Below are 19,320 nucleotides of genomic sequence, written 5' to 3'. Positions count from 1 at the left end.
GGTACGCAGCATCAGCAGTTTCGGACCCGGCATGATGCAGGTACCCACCGCCTGGTCTTCCTCCTTGTACTGCAAGGCTGAATTCCTATGACTCCAAGCCACACTGCCCACAGGCACAATAACGAAACAACAATGGATGCTATGTAAGGAGATGGACAGGCTGCTGTGTTCCACCGAAAACATCAATGCTGATGTGGCATAGAGTATGGATAATGTTTTGATCCTGATATGTTTCCTTGTGATAGCAATTGTTAATTGCCTTGGAGGCTGCAACACTAACTCACTGTCACAAGATATCACTGTCTAGAATGTAGGTGAAAGGTGAAGTCTGCCAGCAACACAGCAGGCACAGAAACCATGTGAGAGTTAAGGTCAGCCCATTGTAGGAAGGAGGTATGGGAATCTCTGGTTAATGTGAGGAACAGGACGTAACGTCCAGTTGCAGAAAGTGTGGTGAAGTGACAGCAGTGGCAATAGGCTGCTATGGATAACGTGAGCCTGTTACTAAGGGCAGTGGATTGCCACAGAGCCCTTCTGTTGGCCTGGGAACCTCAAGATGGATGTCAGGGCCCTTGGGCGCACTAATGCTATGGAGCTGCAGGGAAAGATGGACTCAAACTTTTAGAGGCGGGAAGTGATGCAATCTGGGTGCACTGCTAGTGGTGGAAAAGAATTGTAATTAGTAAGAGGGATGCTCTACCCATATCGAGAACCAGGGCTGAAGTTATGTCCGGTACCTGTGGGAAAGAATGTAATCCATTGAGCCTTATCTTATGTCACGGTGCCGCTCAGCGCCGCCGCTCCTGCCGCCCCGCCTGCCGCTCCCCCCCTGCTCGCCGACATACTTACCCTCTCCGGCGCACTCCTCCTGCAGGCGCGCGTTCTTCCTTCTCCTCCAGCTTCCTGGCGTCCGTCGGGTGCGCATGCGCACTCCATCTCCCTCTGCGCACGCGCACTTCCTCTTTGATATACTGGCGCACTGCTTCTCCTCTCTGTGGCCTGGAGGACCCTGACCCGGAAGTCCTCCTGCACACCATGTATTTAAGGTACACCCTTCCTCTGCTCCTTGCCTGATTGTCATTTGTGCTTCTTATGACCCAGGTCCTCTCTTGTGTCTGCTCGGTCTGTCCTGTGTCCTTGCTCAGTGCAGCCTGTCCAGTTTCTTCGCCGTATTTAGTCTTCCCTGTTGCATCGTCCAGCCTGCCCTGTGTCCACCTCCGTACCTGTTCCACCACCTCTGTGCCTCCTGTTATGACCCCAATGGCAGAGGGTCTCAGAAATATATACTAAGTCTGCAAACACAAAAAAACAGCTCATAGGGCAGTGGTAACTGGGCTAACCGTATATCTAATCCTAGCACCACAAATAGCAGCAGCCGGGGAACATGCCTACGTTGGTTCTAGACGTCTCGCGCCAGCCGGAGAACTAACTAACCCTAGAAGGGAAAAGATAGACCTTTCTTGCCTCCAGAGAAAAGACCCCAAAAGTTGGATACAAGCCCCCAACAAATAATAACGGTGAGGTAAGAAGAAAAGACAAACGTAAGAATGAGCTAGGTATTTAGCAAAGAGAGGCCCACTGACTAATAGCAGAAAATAGTAAGATGACTTATACGGTCAGCAAAAACCCTATCAAAATTTCCACGCTGGATATTCAAGAACCCCCGAACCGTCTAACGGCCCGGGGGGAGAATACCAGCCCCCTAGAGCTTCCAGCTAAATCAGGAATCACATTTAGTACAAGCTGGACAGAAAATAAGAGCAATGCAAATAACCAAAAAACAAGGAAGCAGGACTTAGCTTAATTTTGCAAGAACCAGGACCAGCAGACTGGAGCAAACAGAAAGGACTGATTACAACGATGCCAGGCACTGGACTGAGAATCCAGGAAGTTTATATAGCAACACCCCTGGACTAACGACCCAGGTGGGTGCCAAACTGAGAAAAGACAATCCCAGAGTCATATCACTAGTGACCATAAGAGGGAGCCAAAAAAGTCTAATTCACAACAGTACCCCCCCTTTAAGGAGGGGTCACCGAACCCTCACTAAGACCACCAGGGCGATCAGGATGAGCAGCGTGAAAGGCACGAACTAAATCGGCCGCATGCACATCAGAGGCAACCACCCAGGAATTATCCTCCTGACCATAGCCCTTCCACTTGACCAGATACTGAAGCCTCCGCCTGGAGAGACGAGAATCCAAGATCTTCTCCACCACGTACTCCAACTCGCCCTCAACCAACACCGGAGCAAGAGGCTCAACAGAAGGAACCACAGGTACAACGTACCGCCGCAACAAAGACCTATGGAACACGTTGTGAATGGCAAACAACACCGGAAGATCCAAGCGAAAGGACACAGGATTAAGGATTTCCAATATCTTGTAAGGACCGATGAAGCGAGGCTTAAATTTAGGAGAGGAGACCTTCATAGGAACAAATCGAGAAGACAGCCATACCAAATCCCCAACACGAAGTCGGGGACCCACACCACGGCGGCGGTTGGCAAAACGCTGAGCCTTCTCCTGTGACAACTTTAAGTTGTCCACCACATGATTCCAGATCTGCTGCAACCTATCCACCACGGAATCTACCCCAGGACAGTCAGAAGACTCCACATGTCCCGAGGAAAAACGAGGATGGAAACCAGAGTTGCAAAAAAAAGGCGAAACCAAGGTAGCGGAACTAGCCCGATTATTAAGGGCAAACTCAGCCAACGGCAAGAAGGTCACCCAATCATCCTGATCTGCAGAAACAAAACACCTCAAATAAGCCTCCAGAGTCTGATTAGTTCGCTCCGTTTGTCCATTAGTTTGAGGATGGAAGGCAGACGAAAACGACAAATCAATGCCCATCTTAGCACAAAAGGATCGCCAGAACCTGGAAACAAACTGGGATCCTCTGTCAGACACGATATTCTCAGGAATGCCGTGTAAACGAACCACATTCTGAAAGAACAAGGGAACCAGATCGGAAGAGGAAGGCAGTTTAGGCAAAGATACCAAATGGACCATCTTGGAAAAGCGATCACATACCACCCAGATGACAGACATTCCTTGAGACACCGGAAGATCTGAAATGAAATCCATGGAAACGTGTGTCCAAGGCCTCTTCGGGACAGGCAAGGGCAAGAGCAAGCCGCTGGCACGAGAACAGCAAGGCTTAGCCCGAGCACAAGTCCCACAGGACTGCACAAATGACCGCACATCCCGTGACAAGGAAGGCCACCAACAGGACCTAGCCACCAGATCTCTGGTGCCAAAAATTCCCGGATGCCCTGCCAACACCGAGGAATGAACCTCGGAAATGACTCTGCTGGTCCACTTATCAGGAACAAACAGTCTGTCAGGTGGACAAGAGTCAGGTCTACCAGCCTGAAATCTTTGCAACACACGTCGCAAATCCGGAGAAATGGCTGACAAGATTACTCCCTCTTTAAGAATACCAACTGGTTCTGCGACTCCAGGAGAGTCAGGCACAAAGCTCCTTGAAAGAGCATCAGCCCTCACATTCTTCGAACCTGGTAAATACGAGACCACAAAGTCAAAACGGGAGAAAAACAATGACCAACGGGCCTGTCTAGGATTCAGGCGTTTAGCAGACTCGAGATACATCAGATTCTTGTGATCAGTCAAGACCACCACACGATGCTTAGCACCCTCGAGCCAATGACGCCACTCCTCAAATGCCCACTTCATGGCCAGCAACTCCCGATTGCCAACATCATAATTCCGCTCAGCAGGCGAAAACTTCCTAGAGAAGAAAGCACATGGTCTCATTACAGAGCAACCAGGGCCTCTCTGCGACAAAACGGCCCCTGCCCCAATCTCAGAAGCATCCACTTCAACCTGAAAGGGAAGTGAGACATCAGGCTGGCACAAAACAGGCGCCGAAGTAAACCGGCGCTTCAACTCATGGAAAGCCTCCACGGCCGCAGGAGCCCAGTTAGCAACATCAGAACCTTTCTTGGTCATATCCGTCAAAGTTTAACAACGCTAGAAAAATTAGCGATAAAACGACGGTAGAAGTTAGCAAAACCCAAGAACTTCTGAAGACTCTTAACTGACGTGGGTTGAGTCCAATCATGAATAGCTCGGACCTTGACTGGGTCCATCTCCACTACAGAAGGGGAAGAAATAAAACCCAAAAAGGGAACCTTCTGTACTCCAAAGAGACACTTTGAGCCCTTAACAAACAAAGCATTCTCACGCAAAACCTGAAACACCATCCTGACCTGCTCTACATGTGAGTCCCAATCATCAGAGAAAACCAGAATATCATCCAGATAAACAATCATAAATTTATCCAGATACTTCCGAAAAATATCATGCATAAAGGACTGAAACACTGAGGGAGCGTTAGAGAGCCCAAAAGGCATCACCAAGTACTCAAAATGACCTTCGGGCGTATTAAATGCAGTCTTCCATTCATCTCCTTGCTTAATGCGCACAAGGTTGTACGCACCACGAAGATCTATCTTGGTGAACCACTTGGCACCTTTAATCCGGGCAAACAAGTCCGACAACAGAGGCAAAGGATACTGAAATTTAACAGTGATTTTATTCAGAAGCCGATAGTCAATACAAGGTCTCAAAGATCCGTCCTTCTTGGCTACAAAAAAGAATCCCGCACAAAGAGGGGAAGAGGATGGACGGATATGCCCCTTCTCCAGAGACTCCTTGATATACGAACGCATTGCGGTATGCTCAGGTACAGACAGATTAAATAGTCTTCCCTTAGGAAATTTACTACCTGGAATCAAATCTATGGCGCAGTCACAGTCCCTATGAGGAGGCAGAGCATTGGACCTGGACTCGCTGAATACATCCTGATAATCAGATAAATACTCAGGAACTTCCGAAGGAGTAGAGGAAGCAATAGACACCGGCGGGGAATCACCATGAATTCCCTGACAGCCCCAACTTGACACAGACATTGCCTTCCAGTCCAAGACTGGATTATGGGTCTGTAACCATGGCAGACCCAAAACGACCAAATCATGCATTTTATGCAGAACAAGAAAACGAATCACCTCCCGATGTTCAGGAGTCATGCACATGGTTACCTGCGTCCAAAACTGCGTTTTATTTTCCGCCAATGGCGTAGCATCAATACCTCTAAGAGGGATAGGATTTACCAACGGTTCAAGAACAAAACCACAGCGCTTGGCAAATGACAGATCCATAAGACTCAGGGCAGCACCTGAATCCACAAACGCCATAACAGGGTAGGAAGACAATGAGCAAATTAAAGTCACAGACAATATAACTTTAGGTTGCAAATTACCAATGGCGACAGGACTAACAACCCTTGTTAGGCGTTTAGAGCATGCTGATATAACATGTGTAGAATCACCACAGTAAAAACACAACCCATTCTGACGTCTATGATTTTTCCGTTCATTTCTAGTCTGAATTCTACCACATTGCATTAAATCAGGTGTTTGTTCAGACAACACCACCAGAGGATTAGCAGCTTTGCGCTCCCGCAAACGCCGGTCAATTTGAATAGCCAGCGCCATGGAATCATTCAGACTGGTAGGAATGGAGAAACCCACCATCACATTCTTAATGGCTTCAGAAAGGCCATTTCTGAAATTTGCGGCCAGAGCACACTCATTCCACTGAGTAAGCACGGACCATTTCCGAAATTTTTGGCAATACACTTCAGCTTCATCCTGGCCCTGAGAAATAGCCAGCAAGGCTTTTTCTGCCTGAACTTCAAGATTGGGTTCCTCGTAAAGCAATCCGAGCGCCAGAAAAAACGCATCAATATTTGCCAATGCCGGATCTCCTGGCGCTAGCGAGAAGGCCCAATCCTGAGGGTCGCCCCGTAAAAAAGAGATAACAATTTTAACTTGCTGAGCTGAGTCTCCAGATGAACGGGGTCTCAGAGATAGAAACAATTTACAATTATTCCTGAAATTCCTAAACTTAAATCGATCTCCAGAGAACAGTTCAGGAATAGGTATTTTAGGTTCAGACATAGGACTACTGGTAACAAAATCTTGTATGCCCTGCACACGAGCAGCAAGCTGGTCCACACTTGTAATCAAGGTCTGGACATTCATGTCTGCAGCAAGCACAAGCCACTCAGAGGTAAAGGGGAGGAACAAAGAGAGGAAAAAAAAAAAAAAACTCAGAATTTCCTTTCTTATAATCCCGCTTCTGCAATGCATTAAACATTCAATGTTGGCCTGGCATACTGTTATAACCCCAATGGCAGAGGGTCTCAGAAATATATACTAAGTCTGCAAACACAAAAAACCAGCTCATAGGGCAGTGGTAACTGGGCTAACCGTATATCTAATCCTAGCACCACAAATAGCAGCAGCCGGGGAACGTGCCTACGTTGGTTCTAGACGTCTCGCGCCAGCTGGAGAACTAACTAACCCTAGAAGGGAAAAGATAGACCTTTCTTGCCTCCATAGAAAAGACCCCAAAAGTTGGATACAAGCCCCCATCAAATAATAACGGTGAGGTAAGAAGAAAAGACAAACGTAAGAATGAGCTAGGTATTTAGCAAAGAGAGGCCCACTGACTAATAGCAGAAAATAGTAAGATAACTTATACGGTCAGCAAAAACCCTATCAAAATTTCCACGCTGGATATTCAAGAACCCCCGAACCGTCTAACGGCCCGGGGGGAGAATACCAGCCCCTAGAGCTTCCAGCTAAATCAGGAATCACATTTAGTACAAGCTGGACAGAAAATAAGAGCAATGCAAATAACCAAAAAACAAGGAAGCAGGACTTAGCTTAATTTTGCAAGAACCAGGACCAGCAGACTGGAGCAAACAGAAAGGACTGATTACAACGATGCCAGGCACTGGACTGAGAATCCAGGAAGTTTATATAGCAACACCCCTGGACTAACGACCCAGGTGGGTGCCAAACTGAGAAAAGACAATCCCAGAGTCATATCACTAGTGACCACAAGAGGGAGCCAAAAAAGTCTAATTCACAACAGCCTCCATCATTCCCAGCTTTCCTTGTGTCTCGCTTGTGTCCAGTCCGTACCTGTCCGTTCTGCATCATCTTCCGTTCAGTCTAGTCCTACGCTCTCCCACTCTCTTTTGAATCTCCTATTCCCTGTCCCCAGGTGCCAGCTTCTGCGGCAATAGTCTCCCTCGGGCCTGCCCCTAATGCTCCCTGTATAGGGGGTGGTCTATCTGGCTAGCTCACCCTTGGGAGGCTCGTTGTCGTGGATCTGCGGGTTCACTCTAGGAGTTCCAAAAACCTCACATCTTATATGCCCAATTGTCAAGAAAGAAGCTGTCAAATAAAAATGTGATTGTTTTTACGAATTCCCTGTCCCCTGAATTGTTTTCTGCAGAGGCTCTGGAAGATGAAAGCCTGGAGCATGTGGAGGCCTATGGGCCACAAGTAAATGTGAGGCACCCCCACACAGCAGCACACCAGAACTGGGACATGTTTTGTCTGTAGGGTGCGAGAGCGAGCAGGAGCCTCAGTTTGCCCAAGACTACCTCGCTTGGGCAGCTACTCAGCACCAACACCAAGTGAAAGGAGCAAAAATACTCACATTCCACAACCTCTCTGACTGTGAACTGAGAGCAAAAATAGGAGGAACCCCTCACGCAGCTTCCTGCTAAGTAAAAAAGCCTGTGCCAAATGGGAGGAGTGCTGGGGACAGACCATGCTGCTTCTTTCAGTGTATGATGCCTCTGTGATGGTGGCTTGCACATGACACTGCACCTTTAAAGCTATGGACCCACTGACGTGGTAGTGTGCTTTATACAGTCTTATCAGAATGTTAAACTACGAACCATATGTTCAGTTTTGTAAATTTTACTTGGCGGCTTTATATCAACGTATGATTTTTGGATGTGTGGTCCATGTTTTTTCTACAGTTCTAGTGGCAGAATCAGCGTCATTCGATCCCCGAGAGAGCCAGTGATGACACCGCTGAAACGGCACCAGCACCGAAGGTGAGTACAAGCCCGAAGTAGTAGTGGAGGCACCTCTATTGTGTGAATGGTTTAGTGTGTGTGTGTGTGTGTGTGTGGGGTGGAAGTTATAGATTTTTCATTGGGGTCTAGAATCTTACTCCTAGCTCTATTATATATCAGTGCATTTCCTGTGGAAATATTTAATGTAGTGGAGAAAACCGTGATCTGGTTATTAGTCACTGTCCTTAATTGACATCGTCAGTGGGTTATTGAATAATGGAAGAGCTTTTCATGTAACTTCTGTAATTTTTATTTCTTCAGCCATAAGAATGCTATGCATCCAGTAAATATGATTATTCCGTAATGTCACAGAGGACATATAATGAAAACACAACTACTAACACTTTAATGACATAGAAGAGAAATCTTCCCTCTGGGATGCGCACAGCACATTATGCCCTAACGGCGTTTACTCATCTGAGTGCATTGATTAAGACAGGTCTAATGAAAGCGATGAAGACATTGTATAATGTACCAGAGCCTTGTAGTTTTCGACCTCGCCAGCTGATGCTGCTGTGATTCCACTGCTGACTTACTGACGGGCAATGATTTGAGGGAGACTTTTTTTTTCTATTTGACATACAGCTGTTCAGAAATCTTTTTCCCTCTTTGGCTGTGTCAGATGTAACTTATATTTGATACAGGTCATTAACCACAGAGGTTTACATTTTACCATGAGAAGAAAAGCAAAATGTGAAGGGCAAGGGTATAGCCGGATAAGCCCTGTTCTGGACCGAGCGCTGTGTAAATCCAATCCTTTTTATTGTCTTGCAAACAGATGTACAGAAAATGAAGCGCGAGTGGCTTTATCCAAATGAACACAATTCCTTTTGTTTGCAGGATTTTACAGTAAAATGAAAAATAAACACAATGCTTTCCTTGGAAAGAACGTAGTAGAGCTGGATGTGCACTTCCCACTTAAAACGTTGTAAATGTGAGAACGCGAATCTCTCTGGTGAGTAAAACAGACAGCGCTCAATGACTAATAGATTAATCAATCGCACTTACATTGACTGTTAGGTTTCCTACAGAAGCATGGCCATACAGTAGCATCAATGTTTAAAGAAACCATGATAACGTACGTTGCATTCAAGAGGATCTAGCACAAATTCAAGTCTACTCGTAAAACAAAAAAAGGAAAAATAGAAAAAAAATTAAAACAAACTTTGTTTTCTATTAAGGGCTCATTCAGATTTTTTTCACGTGTGAGAAAATCGGACCCATTATTCTGATCAGACTTGGGTCTGAATTTGGTCAGATTTTTGAGTATTAAAATCTAGATTTAATGTTTTTAATGTTTTTCAGTGTTTTCACAAGGCCTAAACTTATACATAGTGCTGCTGTGTCTTCTTTTTCTATAAGGGTATGTGTCCACGTTCAGGATTGCATCAGGATTTGGTCAGGATTTTTCATCAGTATTTGTAAGCCAAAACCAGGAGTGGAACAATTAGAGGAAAAGTATAAGGGTATGTTTCCACGTTCAGGATTGCATCAGGATTTGGTCAGGATTTTTCATCAGTTTTTGTAAGCCAAAACCAGGAGTGGAACAATTAGAGGAAAAGTATAATAGAAACATATGCTCCACTTCTGTATTTATCACCCACTCCTGGATTTGGCTTACAAATACTGATGAAAAATCCTGACCAAATCCTGATGCAATCCTGAACGTGGACACATACCCTTAGGGTATGGCTCCACGTTACGGCTTGCCGGCGGGTTCGCCGCAGCGGCGAAGCCGCTCGGCGCTAAGCCCCGCCCCTTTCTGGGACGCGATGGTGCCGGATGTGTACAGTACACATCCGGGATCATCGCACCCCTCGCCGTAGGGCCCTGTGATATGCCTTGCGGGAACGCTGCGTCCCCGCAAGGTGTACGGACATGCTGCGTTCTGAAAAGACGCGCAGCATGTCCGGAGTCGCAGGGCCGCCGCGTGCGGGTTTCCACGCATAGTGGAGACGGGATTTCATAAAATCCCCTCCACTATGCTGGAACATCTGGACGCTGCTTGTTTGACGCTGCAGCGTCAAACAAGCAGCGTTTACTGACCGTGGAAACATACCCTTAGGGTACGTGTCCACGTTCAGGATGGCCGGCGGTATCGTCAGAGCGACAAAGCCGCTCGGCGCTAAGCCCCGCCCCCTTCTGGGACGCGATGATGCCGTATGTGTTCATTGTACACATCCGGGATCATCGCACCCCTCGCATAGGGCCTTGTGTTATTCCTTGCGGCGACGCAGCGTCGCCGCAAGGAACATGGACATGCTGCGATATGAAAAGACGTGCAGCATGTCCGGAGTCGCAGGGCAGCCGCGTGGGTGTTTCCACGCATAGTGGACTCGGGATTTCAAAAAATCCCCTCCACTATGCTGGAACATCTGGACGCTGATGTTTGACGCTGCGGCCCCACGCAGCGTCAAACACGCAGCGTTTCCTGACCGTGGACACGTAGCCTTAGGAAGTGCTGGTAAGGTTTTTTCAGTATATTTAACTATTGGATGTTGGCTGCCTCCAGCCTGTTTCTGCACTCCTCCCATTGACCTGCAGATGGCTGTAATCAGTTCTACCTGCCCATAAATTGTAGGCTCCAAAGCCCAGGAGAGACATGTTTGCTCATTTAACTGTGGGTTAATAGCACGAGAGTGGCATGTACAGTAGAACAGGGACTCATCAGAGGGAGGTCACCTTGTTGTGGTTGATGGGCATACATGAATTGGACAATTTATGCGTTAAGAACATTCATTTTTGTAAGTACATTATTTTTGAGTATTAAAATTTAGATTTAATGTTTTTAATGACTATAAGTGTTTTCACATGGCCTAAACTTATACATAGCGCTGCTGTGCCTCCATTGACTGTAAGGTAACTTACAGAACCATGGCTATAGCATCAATGTTTAAAGAAACCATGAAAACGTTGAATTCAAGAGGATCTAGCACATATTTAAGTCTTCTAGTAGGACCAAAAAAAGGAAAAATAGAAAAACAATTAACCCCTTTCTGACCTCAGACAGGATAGTACATCTGAGGTCAGAACCCCCGCTTTGATGCGGGCTTCGGCGGTGAGCCCGGATCAAAGCCGGGACATGTGCCCGCATTAACTAGTTAAATGCTGTTGTCAAACGCTGACAGCGGCATTTAACTAGCGCTTCCAGCCATCAGGCCGGAAATGAGCGCATCGCTGACCCCTTCACGTGATCGGGGGGCAGCGATGCATTGGCATGACAACCAGAGGTCTATTGAAGATCTCTATGGTTGTTGATGCCGGATTGCTGTGAGCACCACCCTGTGGTCAGCACCAGGGCCGTATTTAGAGTTTCTGCCGCCCTAGGCACTTTAGTGCTGCCTCCCCCATTGGTGAGTATGACACTATCGACAAAATTTGGCAAAAATTACTGATGTGAAAGTAGCTATTTGCAGCAGATCCAGCAGTTTTTCCGCATCTGCCGCGTAGCGGATCACTTACGGCAACACTGCATTAGACCTCATTCATTCCCTATGGGACTTGCGGACACTTGCGGTTTTGCTGCGATCCGGCAAATGCGGTACATGCAGCAATGGGAAAAACCGCTGCCAGCAGTGTTTTTGTCTCACCGCAAGTGCAAAACCGCAAGTGCCGCACATGTCCACAAGTAGCCATCACTACTTGTACCTGCACCTTGCTAGCTCATCCCTAACCATCCCTCCTTGACCTAAAACTACACTATAAAGCTTTAGAAAAACAATTTATTAAAGGGAGTCTGTCACCCCAAAAATTGTATATGAGATAAGGCCACCGGCATCAGGGGCTTATCTACAGCATTCTGTAATGCTGTAGATAAGCCCCCGATGTATCCTGAAAGGTAAGAAAAACAGGTTATATTATACTCGGTTATAGGATGTTTCGCCCCCATCAGTTTGCCCCCAGCAGTTCGCCCCCAGCAGTTCGCCCCTGGGTACATTTCGCCCCCCGCACATTTCGTCCCCAGCATTTGGCCCCCAGGAAGTTTCGCCCCCGCACATTTCGCCCCCAGCAGTTCGCCCCTGGTTACATTTCGACCCCGCACATTTCGGCCCCAGAATTTGGCCCCCAGGATGTTTTGCACCTGCACATTTCGTCCCCAGCAGTTCGCCCATTTTGCCACTGGCAGTTCGCCCCCGGATGTTTTGCCCCCGGCAGTTTGCCCCCGGCAGTTCACCCCCAGATGTTTGTACCCTTGTGGTTCATGAATTCCCATCCGTCATCAATGTTTCGCTCCCAGCAGTTCGCCCCGGATGTTTCGCACCCGAATGTTTCTCCTACAGCATTTTGTCCCTGGATGTGTCGCGATCTGATGTTTCGCCCCTAACATTTTGACCCCAGATTTTTCACCCTCAACTTTTGGGGTCAGCATGCAGGGAGCAAACATCTAGGGCTGAACATACCTGGGGTAAAATATACAGGACCCCAATTGATGGGGATTCCTGTGGCTGCCTTTTCAGCAGCTCACCCAGTGTCTCTTCTGGCTGGCCTTAAAGGAGTATTATCATCCTAAAACAAAAAAAACCTGACATACTTACCTGTCGCAGCAGCAGATCCTTGGGTCACGGAGTGCAGTCTAGTGGTTCCCCGTTATGAAGACATCATGTTTCTGGCTGTCTTTTCATCTTGCCTGGATCACTGATCCATGAAGCATGATGACTGCAGTAGCAGTGAGGCCGAATGTCTCCAGGCCGCTCACTAACATGACATCACTCCTGCCCCATTCATCAGTCAATCCAGGGGGCAGGATGCCTCTCCTGTCACCAAGACACTGCTGCACATGCGCAGTGCCACGATGAGATGAGGCAGAAGAAGAGGAAGCTGAGAAGAAGGAGAAGACTCGTGGTGGCCTCCAGATCCATCATGGCGATCGCCAGCCAATACAGCCAGGAGAAGATCAGGCAAAGATGAGCAGAGGACCTCTAGGTAAGTACCAGGAGGGGAAGATCGGCAGCATGCCTACCGCAACATGATTGCTGAAAGCATGCTGTCTTATTTTGCTGTTCAGCATGAGAATACCCCTTTAATGCAGGCTATGTATGGAAGCAGGGGGATTGTTGGGTTAATACAGGGTTAATCCCACCAACCATCTCTGCAGAACTGAGATATTGGCTTTGCTGAACTAAAATGGTGGTTAACCAGCTTCTACAGAACCTCTTTATCAGGTCTTCAGAAGGGGGGGTTTGGGATTAGCCCTCACAGGACACTCTGCTAGTATACCAAAGAATGGAGCTGCAGATAAAAGTGGTATTCTCACTTCAGGATCCCTTTTTCTATAGATGCCCATTCCTCAGATTAGGCCAAGAATAGGGTCCAGTTGTATTCTGCATTGAACCAGCTGTTTATCAGCTACTTTCAGCACCAATGACAAGTGACTGGAAGCTGGAGCCATAGCTCTCCATGATTTCAGTGAGATCCAGGGAAGATGTGACAGCGCCTGGTAAAGAGCTGATCCACCGTGACATGCCTTATACAGGGGCATGCACTGGATGGGACTCGGTTGTGTGCATCCGATCTTTCAGTAACAAATGGCCCTTTGGGGACAACCATTAAATTGGTGTGGCCCTAGGTGAATATGAGTTTGACACCCCTGATCTAAGACAAGTGACCATCATTTTACTGTCATGTACTAGTGGTGTTACACTTAATGGCTTCTTTTTGTCATCCATTACATATCATACTGTATCTAGTGATGAGCAAACCCTATCTGGAAAGTTCAGGGTTCGTATCGAACATTGCCTGCTCGGGTTCAACCACATCAACCCCAAACAGGCAATGTTCGGAGTTTGCTCATGAGAAAATAAAAATCACTTCTCTCCCCTTTGCTGAGGTTCTGACCAGTATGGAGAGTCTTCCTGACCAAGGGAATCCCTAGCTAGGAATCCTGAAAGGGATTCCCTCGGGTACAATGACATATTCACACAATGTGAAAGTACATGGAAGAGGACTGAAGAGGACCCTCAGCAAAGGGGTAAGTAGTAGTGATGAGCGAATATACTCTTTACTCGAGATTTCTCGAGCATGCTCAGGGGTCCTCCGAGTATTTTTTAGTGCTCGGAGTTTTAGTTTTTCTTGCTGCAGCTGAATGATTTACATCTGTTAGCCAGCTTAAGTACATGTGGGGATTCCCTAGCAACCAGGCAACCCCCACATGTACTTATGCTGGCTAACAGATGTAAATCATTCAGCTGCGGCAAGAAAAACTAAAACTCCGAGCACTAAAAAATACTCGGAGGACCCCCGAGCATGCTCGAGAAATCTCGAGTAACGAGTATATTCGCTCATCATCACTAGTAAGTAGCAATATATATATTTTCTTTTTACTATCTGGTCAGTGATGAGGATGTGGTGGACAGATCCTCCACTCCTCTGAGTCTCCATACCCATTGAGTTAAATGGAGATGATAGTTTGGGGGTGCTGAATCCGAACCCGGATTTTTTTGTGCGTTTGGGATTGAACTGCCCAAACTGAACTTTGGCAGGTACACTTCTCACTAAGGCTGGTTTCACACTTGCGTTTTGATCTGCAGCGTTTAAAAAAAAAAACGCATGTGGTGAAAAAACGCATGAAAACGCATGCAAACGGTGCGTTTTTTAGACGCATGCGTTTTTGCGGCAAAAAAAAAAAATGCGGCAAAACGCGGCGTTTTCCCGCGTTTACATGCGTTTTTTCCCGCGTTTGCGTTTTTGAAACGCATGCTGAGAAGTGTGTGACAGCTGCCAATCATCAAAATCAACTAGAAAACACACTATTAATAGAATTAGCTAGGGTTAGGGTTAGGGTTAGGATCCCTAGGGTTAGGGTTAGGGGTAGCTTTTTATTAGAATGTCCTGGTCACCAGGTCACTGATAAGCCACCCCCCACCATCAAGGTGATAAAGGGATCCAAACCCTAACCCTAACCCTAACCCTACCCCTAACCCTAACCATAACCCTTGGGATCCTAACCCTAACCCTAACCCTAACCCTTGGGATCCTAACCCTAACCCTAACCCTACTCCTAACCCTAACCATAACCCTTGGGATCCTAACCCTAACCCTACCCCTAACCCTAACCCTAACCATAGGGATCCAAACCCTAACCCTACCCCTACCCCTAACCCTAACCATAACCCTAGGGATCCTAACCCTAACCCTAAGGGTTAGGATCCCTTGGGGTAGGGTTAGGGTTAGTATTCCTAGGGTTACTAGGGATCCTAACCCTAACCCTAACCGTTACCCTAGGGATCCTAACCCTAACCCTAAGGGTTAGGATCCTAACCCTAACCCTAAGGGTTAGGGTTAGGGTTAGGATCCCTAGGGTTAGGGTTAGGGTTAGGATCCCTAGGGTTACTAGGGATCCTAACCTTAGGGTTAGGGTTAGGGTTTGGATCCCTATGATTAGGGTTAGGGTTAGGGTTTTCTTGGTTTTTTTTGTGTTTTCTTGTGTTTTTCTATAAAAACGCATGCGTTTTTAACGCAAACGCATGTGCTTAAAAACGCATGCGTTTACATAGACAGCAATGCATTTTTTTGGTGCGAAAAAACGCATGCGTTTTTCCGCGGCAAAAAAACGCCGCTAGAAATTACTACAGGTTGCATTTCTGCAAATGAACGCACGCGTCAAAAAACGCATGCGTTGCCGAAAACACGTCAAAACGCATGCGTTTTTAATGTTAAGTATAGGAAAAAAAACGCATGCGTTTTTTTGCGTTTTTTAGCGCTAAAACGCAGCTTACAAAAACGCAAGTGTGAAACCAGCCTAATCGTATTTTGGGTCTGAGATGTATAAATGTGATCAAGTTACAGGTTTTCTTTTTAATTCGAAAACTTTGAGTTTTCTAGATAAGTAACTTTACAAACAGACAGATTTATTTAGTTTTGTGTGAAAAGTCCCATCCAAGTTACAGCAGCAGGCTCTATGTGCTGCAGGATTTCAGTAGTTACTAAGGAAGTCAGGCCCCCTTGGTAGCAGAAATTGTGGACGGATTCAGGCTTCCTGTGATACATCCAGGCCTGTTCAATCACAGCCCTCTGGAAAGTTCCCTTCCCCCTCTCCTCATGTGCTTCATCCTGGACAGCGCTCTATACAGTACTTTTGTGGCATGTGGATTGATGACGGACGGGAATTCAAGAACCACAAGGACAAACTGGGGAAACATCCAAACACAAAATTCTGAGGGCAAAACAGGGTACAAACATCCAGGGGCGAACTGCTGGGGGCAAAACATTGATGACGGATGGGAATTCATGAACCACAAGGGTACAAACATCCAGGGGCGAACTGCCGGGGCGAACTGCTGGGGGCAAAACATTGATGAGGGACAGGAATTCATGAACCACAAGGGTACAAATATCTGGGGGCGAACTGCCGGGGGCGAACTGCTGGGGGTGAAACATTGAAGAAGGACGGAAATTCATGAACCACAAGGGTACAAACATCCGGGGGCGAACTGCTGGGGGCAAACTGCCGGGGCAAACTGCTGGGGGCAAAACATTGATGACAGATGGGAATTCATGAACCACAAGGGTACAAATATCCGGGGGCGAACTCCCGAGAGCGAACTGTCGGGGGCAAACTTCCGGGTGCGAAACATCTGGGGGTGAACTGCCAGTTGCGAAACATCCGGGGGCGAACTGCCAGGGCAAAATGAGCGAACTGCTGGGGGCAAAATGTGCGGGCGTGAAATGTGCAGGGCGCAAAACATCCTGGGGGCAAAATGCTGGGGACAAAATGTGCGGGGGCGAAACGTACCCAGGGTGAACTGCTGGGGGCGAAATATTGATGATTGACGGAAATTCATGAACCACAAGGGTACAAACATCCAGGGACGAACTGCCGGGGGCGAACTGCTGGGGGTGAAACATTGATGATGGACGGAAATTCATGAACCACAAGGGTACAAACATCCTGGGACAAACTGCCGGGGGCGAACTGCTGGGGGCGAAACATTGATGACGGATAGGAATTCATGAGCCACAAGGGTACAAACATCCGGGGCAAACTGCCGGGGGCGAACTGCTGGGGGTGAAACATTGATGACGGACGGGAATTCATGAACCACAAAGGTACAAACATCTGGGGCGAACTGCCGGGGGCGAACTGTTGGGAGCGAACTTCCGGGGGTGAAACATCCGGGGGTGAACTGCCAGGGGCGAAACATCTGGGGGCGAACTGCTGGGGGCGAAATGTGCGAAGGTGAAATGTGCAGGGGGCGAAACATCCTGGGGGCCAAATGCTGGGGACTAAATGTGCGGGGGCAAAACGTACCCAGGGGCGAACTGCTGGGGGCGAAATGTGCGGGGGTAAAACATCCTGGAGGCCAAATGCTGGGGACGAAATGTGCGGGGGCAAAATGTACCCAGGGGCGAACTGCTGGGGGCGACTGCTGGGGGCGAACTGCTTGGGGCGAACTGCTGGGGGCGAAACATCCAAATCCCATTATACTCACCCAGGGGCGGTCCCACTGTGGTCCGGTTCTGGTCCGATGGTCATCGCGGTCCGGTGCCTCCTATCTTCATACGATCACATCCTCTTCTTGTCTTCCTGCCGCGGCTCCGGAGCAGGCTTACTTTGTCTGCCCTGTTGAGGGCAAAGCAAAGTACTGCAGTGCGCAGGTGCCGGGATAGGTCAGAGATGCCCGGCGCCTGCGCACTGTAACAATAAAAAAAATCAAACATACACATATTTGGTATCACTGCCTTCAGAATCGCCCGATCTATCAATAAAAAGGAAGGATTAACCTGATTGCTAAATGGCGTAGTGAGAAAAAAATTAAAACGCCAGAATTATGTTTTTTTGGTCACCACTACATTGCATTAAAATGTAATAATGAGCGATCAAAAGAGCATATCTGCACCAAAATGGTATCACTAAAAAAGTCAGCTCGGCACGCAAAAAATAAGTTCCCACCCAACCCCAGATCACAAAAAATGGAGACGCTACGGGTATTGGAAAATTGCGCAATTTAACCCCTTTCTGACATCTGACGTACTATCCCGTCGAGGTGGGGTGAGCCCGTATGACCACCGACGGGATAGTACGTCATATGCGATCGGCCGCGCTCACGGAGGGAGCGCGGCCGATCGCGGCCGGGTGTCAGCTGACTATCGCAGCTGACATCCGGCACTATGTGCCAGGAGCGGTCACGGACCGCCCCCGGCACATTAACCCCCGGCACACTGCGATCAAACATGATCGCAGTGTACCGGCGGTACAGGGAAGCATCGCGCAGGGAGGGGGCACCCTGCGGGCTTCCCTGAGACGATCGGTACAAGGCGATGTACTCACCTTGTACCGAGCGTCTCCTCCCTGAAGTCCCCGGATCCAAAATGGCCGCGGGGCTGCATCCGGGTCCTGCAGGGAGTACTTCCGGGTCCACAGCAGGCGCTGGTAAGCCTGCACGGCTGTATGTCAGATCGCTGATCTGACAGAGTGTTGTGCAAACTGTCAGATCAGCGATCTGTGATGTCCTCCCCTGGGGCAAAGTAAAAAAGTAAAAAAAAAAATTTCCACATGTGTAAAAAAAAAAAAATTCCTAAATAAAGAAAAAATAATATTATTCCCATAGATACATTTCTTTATCTAAAAAACCGAAAAAAACAATAAAAGTACACATATTTAGTATCGTGGCGTCCGTAGTGACCCAACCTATAAAACTGTCCCCTTCAGTGAACACCGTAAGAAAAAAACAAGCCAAAAAACAACGCTTTATTATCATACCGCCGAACAAAAAGTGGAATAACACGCGATCAAAAAGACAGATATAAATAACCATGGTACTACTGAAAACATCATCTTGTCCCGCAAAAAACGAGCTGCCATACACCATCATAAGCAAAAAAAAAAAAAAGTTATAGTCCTCAGAATAAAGCGATGCCAAAATAATTATTTTTTCTATAAAATAGCTTTTATCGTATAAAAGCTCCAAAACATAAAAAAAGATATAAATGAGATATCGCTGTAATCGTACTGACCCGAAGAATAAAACTGCTTTATCAATTTTACCAAACGTGGAACGATATAAACGCCTCCCCCAAAAGAAATTCATGAATAGCTGGTTTTTGGTCATTCTGCCTCACAAAAATCGGAATAAAAAGTGATCAAAAACTGTCACGTGTCCGAAAATGTTACCAATAAAAACGTCAACTCGTGCCGCAAAAAACAAAACCTCACATGACTCTGTGGACCAAAATATGGAAAAATTATAGGTCTCAAAATGTGGAGACGCAAAAAAACTTTTTTGCTATAAAAAGCGTCTTTTAGTGGGTGACAGCTGCCAATCATAAAAATCTGATATAAAAAATGCTATAACAGTAAATCAAACCCCCCTTCAGCACCCCCTTAGTTAGGGAAAAATAATAAAATTAAACAAA

General features: G+C 47.2%; 1 long non-coding RNA gene across 2 annotated transcripts in view; it reads left to right on the top strand.

The window, feature by feature from the left end:
* Positions 1–8,817: 8,817 nt before the first annotated feature.
* Positions 8,818–19,320, top strand: part of LOC143784606 (uncharacterized) — a 112,158-nt gene continuing 101,655 nt past the window's right edge. The window contains exon 1 of one of the 2 annotated variants that reach the window (XR_013217858.1): positions 8,818–8,923. This is a non-coding gene — a long non-coding RNA (uncharacterized LOC143784606). Of the gene's footprint in view, positions 8,924–10,565; positions 10,713–19,320 lie in introns of those variants that run through there. The other variant, XR_013217850.1, reaches the window with a different exon arrangement.

The sequence above is a fragment of the Ranitomeya variabilis genome, chromosome 1, assembly GCF_051348905.1.
Source record: "Ranitomeya variabilis isolate aRanVar5 chromosome 1, aRanVar5.hap1, whole genome shotgun sequence".
Lineage (NCBI taxonomy): Eukaryota > Metazoa > Chordata > Amphibia > Anura > Dendrobatidae > Ranitomeya > Ranitomeya variabilis.
This window is presented reverse-complemented; position numbering and strand designations above follow the sequence as displayed.